Here is a 9,088-nt window from a genome sequence, read left to right as displayed (position 1 = left end):
AAACACAGCGTTCTCCCGGCACTGGGGTCTACTTGAGAGCGGAGGGTGGGAGGAGGGAGAGGAGCAGAAAAGAGAACTGTTGGGTACTGGGCTTCATACCTGGGTGACGAAATCATCTGTACAACAAACCCCCATGACGCAAGCTTACTTATGTAACAAACCTTCACGTGTACCCCTGAACCTAAAGTAAAAGTTTACAAAAAGACCCCGTTCTCCAAACTCATGTGAAAGTGCTGAGCTGCATCCAAACACTGGGGATTCCCCAAAACGCCAGGTGCCTGCATTTGACCCTCTGTACAGCTGGACGTGAACGCAGGCCCAAGAGAGAACGGAGCCCACAAGAGGCTGGGTTGCCTTTGCGTTGCCCTCAGAAGAGGGAGGGCGGGTTGGCGTGGTTACCCAAGATGGTAGCCTTGGCAGGGCCTTTATCCCACGTGGGCCCAGACAAATGGCTTCACCTCTCTGTTTGCTCACTGCAAGGTGCCCCCACGCCTGTGCCTGCCCGGCCTCCCAGTGTGTGCTGTCTCAGGCCCAGAGGAGCTCTTCCCTCCAAACGGGATCAGTCAACACAAAAACCACCTGACTCTTTACTCTGGGGAAGGACGTTAAAGATGCCCCGTCCACGTCTGTGGGATGAAACCACTATGTGCCCTCCTTCCAGCACTTGTAGTGCTGCCATGATGGAGGGGGAATGGGACAAGCTGGGAGACATCACTCTCATTGGAGGGGCACCCTCGGCCCCTCCTCCCTCTGGTCACATCCACTAGTCTCCAAGAGTCCCTTCCTGGCACCGAGCTCTACGATGCAAATCTGATGGCTGCAGGGTCATCTGTCCAAAATAGTGGAGTTTGTGGGGCCTCCCTGCATTGTGAATGGTCACAGTCACTCTCTGCTGTCAGAGGGGACCCCAGCACAGCTGGAAAGTCGTATCAGCTCTTGGAGAAAACTCTGCAAACCAGCCGGTTCTGTCCACAAATGGAGGATTCTGGGGCATTGGGTACCCAGGCTAGACCCACTGGCATCTGAAACTAACGTCATGCAGGTAATGTGGGGTCACCTGAAGAATATCGAGGCAGTAAATTAATCAGGACTCAGTGGTTAACCAGACAGAGGGAATGAGGAAGGAGAAAGAGTTTAGGGTCCCTCTTAGCAGAGGGTCTCAGCCACTGAGGAGGAGAGTGCACAGAGGGCAGGAGGAAGTGGTGATGTGACCTTCCCAGGAGCTGCAGGTGTCTCTGTGACAGCCAACTCCCCAGAGCTGGAGAGCTCGATTCTGCAGCCGTTAGACTCAAAGGATTCGGCCAGGGTGTTTTTTACTGTAGGTTTTTTTCATGAGTAGTCTGGCCTGAGATATGTTATTTGCATTTTACTTAACTATATTTACTGCTGGCTAGGAGGTGAAAATTCAGTGCACATGAATCTAAGGTGATGTAATTAGAAGCAACAACACGGGACAAGTTGAGTTCCTGAGCCAGTGGCCCCCAAATAAGAAGCGACACCCTGCGGGCACAAGGTAACTCTCCAGGGTATGGGGAAAATATTAGGTTTTTACAAACAAGAAATTAAGTTTTACCAATATCTAAAATATACATTGAGTGATGTATGTGTAAAATGTATACAAAAATGAATGTAATGCGTACCGGTAAGGATCTGCCGTGACCGGTAAGGATCTGCCGTGACCAACGTCTAGGAAGGGCGAACTGACTGACAAGGAAGGCGACGCGCTGGGCATCCGGCCACTGCCCCGGTGAGCACTCTCTGAGCTTCATCTAGTAGGAGCAAGAGAAGAACAAAAAAGAATATGAGTAACAGAGGGGCCTTTTCGTTTATAAAAGAGTAAGATTCCACTTTGGAAAACTCTAGGAAAAAAGTTAATATTGAATAGAATAATCGCTCACAGCCTTGGATCCCGAAGCTTCCATGGCCTCTCAGCACAGCAAATATGGCTGCTTGTTGGGGCCTGAGGGCTTCTGTGTAGTATCTGGAGGATTCCCCCACACAACCCCCTTCATGTATGCACACCCCTCCACACCCACCCCCCACACACAACACATACACAACACACAAAACACACACACAACACATACACAACACACAACCCATCACACACACACACCACACATCCCATACACACTGCATACACCACACACATCACACACCCATAGCACACATACTGCATACACCACACACATCACACACTACACACACATCACACACACCCATAGCACACATACTACATATACCACACACATCACACTCACACACATCACACACACCCATAGCACACATACTGCATACACCACACACATCACACACTACACACACATAGCACACATACTACATATACCACACACATCACACTCACACACATCACAAACACACCGCACATGCATCCCTGGTTGGGAGAGTGTCGGGATCTGGCTAAGCCAATGGAGGGGGCTCCAGCCCCACACTCTGTACTTCAAGTGGGAAAGGAGAGACGTCTACCTGAGATCCCACCTGAAGAAGGTGTCCTGTGGCCACATGAAGTGGTCCCGGAGAGGGACCCCCTTTGGGCATGGCCAGGTCTCTGCACATGCTCTCCAGGTGCATGGGGCATTTTGATGGTACTCGTCATCCCCAAGGCTGGCGTGGGTTTCCCCTCCCCAGGGCCAGCGCCCTTGAGAGCCAGCTCAGCCTCATTGCCTTCTCCCCGGCGTCTGGGTGGACAGGTCCTGGCCCTGGCCCCTCAGGACCCCCTCACCCTCGGCACTGCCAGCACCACCGCTGGTCACTGGAAGAGCATGGAGCTCCCCGTGTGGGCAGCGTCCAGGAAGGCCGCTCTCTTGCGCAGTGCAGGCCGAGAACCTCTGCTGCAGGCAGTGGTCAATATTCCAGGCATGGAATGATCTCCAAGTTGGGTCGAGCCCTGGTTCTGCCACTTCCTGGCACATGTACCTGAGCCACAGTCTTCTCTGTCAAATGGGGGAGCCAATACTGTGCCTTGCCACTGCGTTGGTGAAGAACATCACGCCCAAAGCCAAACCAGCCCTCTGGAAATAGCAACCATGTCATTCCTACAGACACTTCTAAATACACACAGAACTGGGGCAACGTAAAAGCAAGTAGAAATCAGCTAAAAATAAAATCAAAAGGTTGGTGACATGTGCTTAGGTCCTGGATGGTCCTAAGGAGACAGGCGGCCTCAGCCTGGTCTCCTGCCCATCAGCAGTGGAGCCGGGGAGGGGCGCCAGTCCCCGGATTCCAAGGCCTTTCTGCCTTTGGTGAAGTAGTTGATGTGCCATCAGTTGTGCTTAACCTCCCTCATGCCTGTCTCTGAGTAATATTCAATGTCAGCCCTAATTAAACCCAGGAGCACTTTTCCAACTGAAAGAAGAGATAATGGCCCGTGCTGGGCTGAACAACTGTCTCCTCTGGGCCCAACAATCCCATGTTTGATCAATAAACTGAGCAGCCAGAGACACTGACCAAGGGTAGGAATTTCAAAGTCTGGTTGTTGTCCCTGCCTAGAAGAAGGCCTGGCAGGAGGCAAGGATGTTCTAGGGAAACATCCTCCCCAAGGCCCCAGCCTGAAGAGATGCCACATAGTCAGTCTTGCAGCGTGCCCCGTCATCACAATGCCCAGGCTTGTAACATCCATTTCCTCCTCACAATAACCTGCAAGGCAGAAGTTACCATTTACTGTAAATGCCCAAACAGAGCTACAGATGGTCCCGTGACCTCAGCCAGGGTCTCACTGTGGGGAACTGTCTGTTCGAACCCAGGTCTGTCTGGCTTAAAAAGTTGTATTTCTACCCACGGCACTGCACTGATGATCCGCACATTAGTTTAATCAATTGTATGCCCGGCTCTGCGAAGAGTCTGGGGAAGCAGAGATGGCAGTGGGCACCTGGGGGGAGGAAGCAGTGACCAAGCGCCCCTCCCCCTGTCCCAAATCGCCATCTTCCTCTGCACTGTGTAGTCCTGGGCCTCTTTTATTAACCCTCAGCCACCCCTTCTGCCACTATTAGGCATTCTTAGACTTCACCATGGACAGGTGCCTCAGGGCTCAGCAGGGAAGGCCAGACCGGAGTCAGCTCCACACCGGGTGTGTGCTGTTCACTCTTAGGGGGCTCCAAATGCCTGCCCAGCCAGCCCTCCCTCCCTGTGCCTGCAATGGTGCAAGCCCCCTCGCAAGCATGCCCCTAAACACAGATTTCCAGCCGACTGAAAACTATTATCAGGCCCAGTGCAGTGACTCACACCTGTAATCCCTGCACTTTGGGAGGCCGAGGGGGTGGATGGATCACTTGAGGCCAGGAGTTCAAGACCAACCTGGCCAACATAGCAAAACCCCATCTCTACTAAAAATAAAAAAATTAGCCCACTGTGGTGGTGCACACCTGCAGTCCCAGCTACTTGGGAGGCTGAGGCGGAAGGATTGTTTGAACCCGGGAGGTGGAGGTTGCAGTGAGCCTAGATCAGGCCACTGCACTCCAGCCTGGGTGACAGAGCGAGACTCTGTCTCAAAACAACAACAACAACAACAACAACAAAAACTATTGTCATCGCGCTGGTAGTGTCTGATAGATTAACAAAGATGAGTTTATTTCATTCAGCAATGAACTGTGTGTTCCCCATGAAATAACAAGGACAATTGTATTTTCCCAATAAGTGAATGGGAGCATAAAAAGTAATATGCTGTTTAAAGTAAAATATTGAACAAATTAAAAATTATCAAATGCCAAGAAACTCCAGGCTTTCACCCAGTTGAAAATAATACACCCTAAAAAGAAAAAGAGACTAGATTTCATGGGAGAAACAACATTTTTAGGACACGGGAGTGGAACATGGATTGCGTCCCAACAGTGTTTCCATGCTGGAGTCTGCAGAAGAGTTGATGCTCGCTGTGGTGCTATGGAAAACAGTATGTTGGCTCTGAAAAGGTCGAGAAGGCTCCTGTAACCCAAAGGTAAACACTTCGCTGCAGGATTGCTGTAAGCCTTCAGCGTGCTAATGAGCACAGTCAAGCTGAGGGAGGTAAACGGAATATACCATTTCCAGATTTGTTTGACTGCAAGGATCCTTTGCATGTGAGTAGTAGTGACAGCGGGGAAGCCATCTGTTGATGGATCCCAGAAGACCGTTCAACAGAACCGAGTTTAGGAAATTCTGCATTGGACTCATGCCAGTCCCAGAGGGTACAGGACGATGCAGTCTCTCGGAATCACTGGGCATGGTCTTCCCAGATCTGCTAGAAGATGACAAGACCTCACCTGGAACAAGATCTGGCCTGAAGCAAGACCTGCAGTTTCCCAGGAGGGAACAGCCACAGTCAGCCTCGAACATCCCCACTTCCTGCTGCTCTCACGTGAGCTTCTGCCTTACATTTACTTAGAGTTAGTAAGTCTAATTCCCTTACCTTGTCATCAGCAACTAACAAAGGTGATTGGCATGGCCTTAGTGAACGGCCCAGGCTTCCCAAATTCACCCTCGTTGCCAAGTGCTGCATGATTTTTTTATTTTATTTTTTATTTTTTTGAGACAGAGTTGCCCTCTTGTCACCCAGGCTGGAGTGCAATGGCACGATCTCAGCTGACTGCAATCTTCGCCTCCCAAGTTCAAGCGATTCTCCTGCCTCAGCCTCCTGAGTAGCTGGGATTACAGGCACCTGCCACCATACCCAGCTAATTTTTGTCTTTTTAGTTGAGATGGGGTTTCTCCACATTGGAAAGGCTGGTCTTGAAAGCCTTACTTCAGGTGATCCTCCCACCTCGGCCTCCCAAAGTGCTGGGATTGCAGGCATGAGTCACTGCACCTGGCCAAGTTCTGCATGATTTTTGCCACAGGTTTAAGGGTTTGAGTATGTGAGACCCCCGTGCTTTGCCACTCCTCCTAAGCCTCCTGCCTGCACTTGCCACGAGGCCTCCAGGTGGACATGGAGTCCAGGCTGTGGTTACAATGCCAAAGCGATTAGGCTGTCCATGAGTGTTGGTGCCATTAAGGGACATTGATTAGGACACTCTACTCTTTCAATAGATTTTCAATTAAAAGGAAGAAAAGATTGAAGACCATTCTGCCCTTAATTACCCACGTGGCCACTGGATGAGCCACTGAAATCCTCAGGCTCTCAGAATTCTAATCCAAACATTGATTCTCACAGTCCCTTAATCAAAATAAACGCACACACCCAGATACAATGGGATGTATCTCCGCTCTTTTCCAACAGCTTTCCCTCTGCCGTAAGGATATCCATCACTAACTGAGCTGTCACTGAGAGCCAGGTTGGGTGGACATTTTAAATATGTATCTTATTTAACCTCTCAGCCGCTCTATCAGGAAGTGAATGCGACCTCAGAGCCATTTGGCCTCAATTTGAGGTGCCCCTGGCAATGTGCTGTGCAAACTGCAATCCGCTTACTCCAAGGAATAGAATCACACTGTTGTGTGGAGGCCTCATCGCTGCTGTTCCCCGACCCGAACTCCCAATATTCCAGAGACCCAGGACCTATGGACTGTGAAATTAGGAACCAAAACAGACACACAACTCAGAGCAGAGCCGTGCTGGAGGCTGGAGAAGTGTTGGGATTTGCAGACATTTAAAAACTAAACAATTAAAATCATCTGCAATGGGTGTGTTATGAATAAAATCATGGATTCACTGTAAATTTTTTTCTAAATACAAAACAGATTCAGGCACACTGTGTGTTCCTGGTCCAAGCCGACCTTCCAGTTGGTCTCTCCAAGTTCGGCGCCCCCTCCTCCTGCCTGTTTCCACAAAAGCTTTAGCTGTTACGCCCAAATGCTGGCCACATCTCCTCACTCACCTGGTGAAACTGAATAACCATTTCCTCAGAAGTTATGTGCAACACACATTACAACCAGGGGATTTTACATGTAGAGCTTCCTTATTTTAACCTCACACCATCACATTATCAGGGGTAGAGTCAGAAGGAGGCCGACATTTCCATTAGATTGGAACTCACAGGGTCAGGCTTTCAGAGGTGGAAGGGACATCAGAAGGCTACTTCTCAGAGGGTCCGTTGTACAGAGAGGAAGCCAAGATCATGTGGGGGACCCACCCGAGCTGTGGTGATGGGGTGGTCTGTTAATGGGCCACGAACCCAGATCTTCAGACTCCAAGACCAGGTCTCGTCTTTGGAGATTACATGAACCCTTTCTTCAATCCACATGAAAACTAGGTCACAAAACACAGGTTAAGAAACATTTCTGATGTGTCCTCTATTGCTTAGGATGACTCCAGTTGGAGAAGGCACTCTACTCTGTTTATGGAAAATCACCTCCTCAGAAACTTTTTTTTTTTAGCCATCATCATGTGCTTATGGAAAAACATCATTCAATAATAAACACCAGAATAGACACTCGGGAGCAAACCAGAGTTCTTTGTTTTGTTTTTGGTTTTCATTTTCTTTTGTTATATAAAGAGGATTTTCATTCTTGCCACCCTCATAAACTGTGTTCAAACTTTTCGCTCTAGCTGCGTGTCTCTGAGCTAAAGACAACTGCTGCCTATACTGGACATAGAGCAGAAGTGGAAACTTTTTCTGTAAAGGGCCAGATAGTAAATATTCTAGCTTTGCAGGTCATATAGTGTATTAGTCAGGGTTCTCCAGAGACATAGGGCCAATTGAATACACACACACACACACATATGTGTATATATATACACACACACACACATTGTGTATATATATACACACACATATATACACACAGATACATATATATACATCTACATATATATTATATATACACATATACAATTTATTCTAAGGAATTGACTCACGTGATTAGGAAGGCTGAAGGCTGAGCCGTCCCATGATCTGCCACCTGCAGGCTGGAGACCCAGGAAAACCCATGTAGTTTGAGGGCCTGAGTGTGGGAGAACCGATGGAGTCAATTCCAGGCCTGGTCTAAGATCCCGAGAACAAGGAGTAGTGAGGGCAGGAGAAGAGCCATGTTCCAGCTCAAGAGATCAGGCAGAGAGCAAAGTCAACCTTCCTCCACCATTTTATTCTATTCATGCCTTCAATGGATTGGATGCACCCACCCACACTGGGGAGGGCCATCTGACTTAGTCCACCATTTAAATGTTCAACTCTTCCAGAAACACCCTTGCAGACACACCAGAAATAATGTTTAACCACATATCTGAGCATCCTCTGGCCCAATCAAGTTGGTGCATAAAACCAAACATTACATCTGGTCTCTGCTGCACCTACTCAACTCCACCCTTGTGGCATGAAAGCAGCCAGAAAGTATAAACAGGTAGGTATAGCTGTGTACTAATAAAACTTTATTTACAAAAATAGGCCATTGGCCAGGTTTGCCAATCCCTGTTATAAATAATGACAATGTTTTTGTGTAGAACGCTGAGTGAATTATTGTGGCATCAGTGGATGTATTTTTGAATTTTACAAGCATTAATTAAGCACTTTAACATTTTACTGACTATCAACGTTTTGCCTGGGCAAGCTGTCATTGTGTAGTCATTTGAAAAAACATTTCAAGAACACTGTTGTCAAGACTTGTAGAGAAGCCAACATTCAGGACATTCAAGAGGAAGGGTCAGGAATGAGTGAGCTGTATTTATTCCAGTCGTTCCACAAAGCTAAGAAGCACCTAGAAATACACCAATAACAATAAAGGTCTTGGGTACAGGAATTTTTTCTCTGTCACTACCACTTTGTGAAATAATTCTACACACCCTTCTTCCACATTGGGAATATTTCCAGTGGTCTCTAGAAAAGCTCTGCCCCTGGATTTCTATGGCATGGATTGTGTTACATTCTTACAAAACACAGCACAATACCCATCCCCTGCTGCAAACTACATGTTAGGGAAAACCTGATCAAAAGTTTTCTGAAGGAATTTTCCAGGCGCGGTGGCTCATGCCTGTAATCCCAGCACTTTGGGAGGTCGAGGTGGGCAGATCACTTGAGGCTGAGAGTTTGAGAACAACTTGACCGAAGATTATGGTGAGCTCTGACATTGAGGTGATGCACCGGGTCTGGTTCCTGGCAGAGGGGAGAGTGTGGGAGGGGAGAGGAAGGAACTACTTGAAGAACTGAGGAAGACAGGTGTGACC

This window comes from Macaca fascicularis, chromosome 12 (genome assembly GCF_037993035.2).
Source record: "Macaca fascicularis isolate 582-1 chromosome 12, T2T-MFA8v1.1".
In the NCBI taxonomy this organism is placed as follows: domain Eukaryota; kingdom Metazoa; phylum Chordata; class Mammalia; order Primates; family Cercopithecidae; genus Macaca; species Macaca fascicularis.
Note: the sequence above shows the minus strand (reverse complement) of the source record.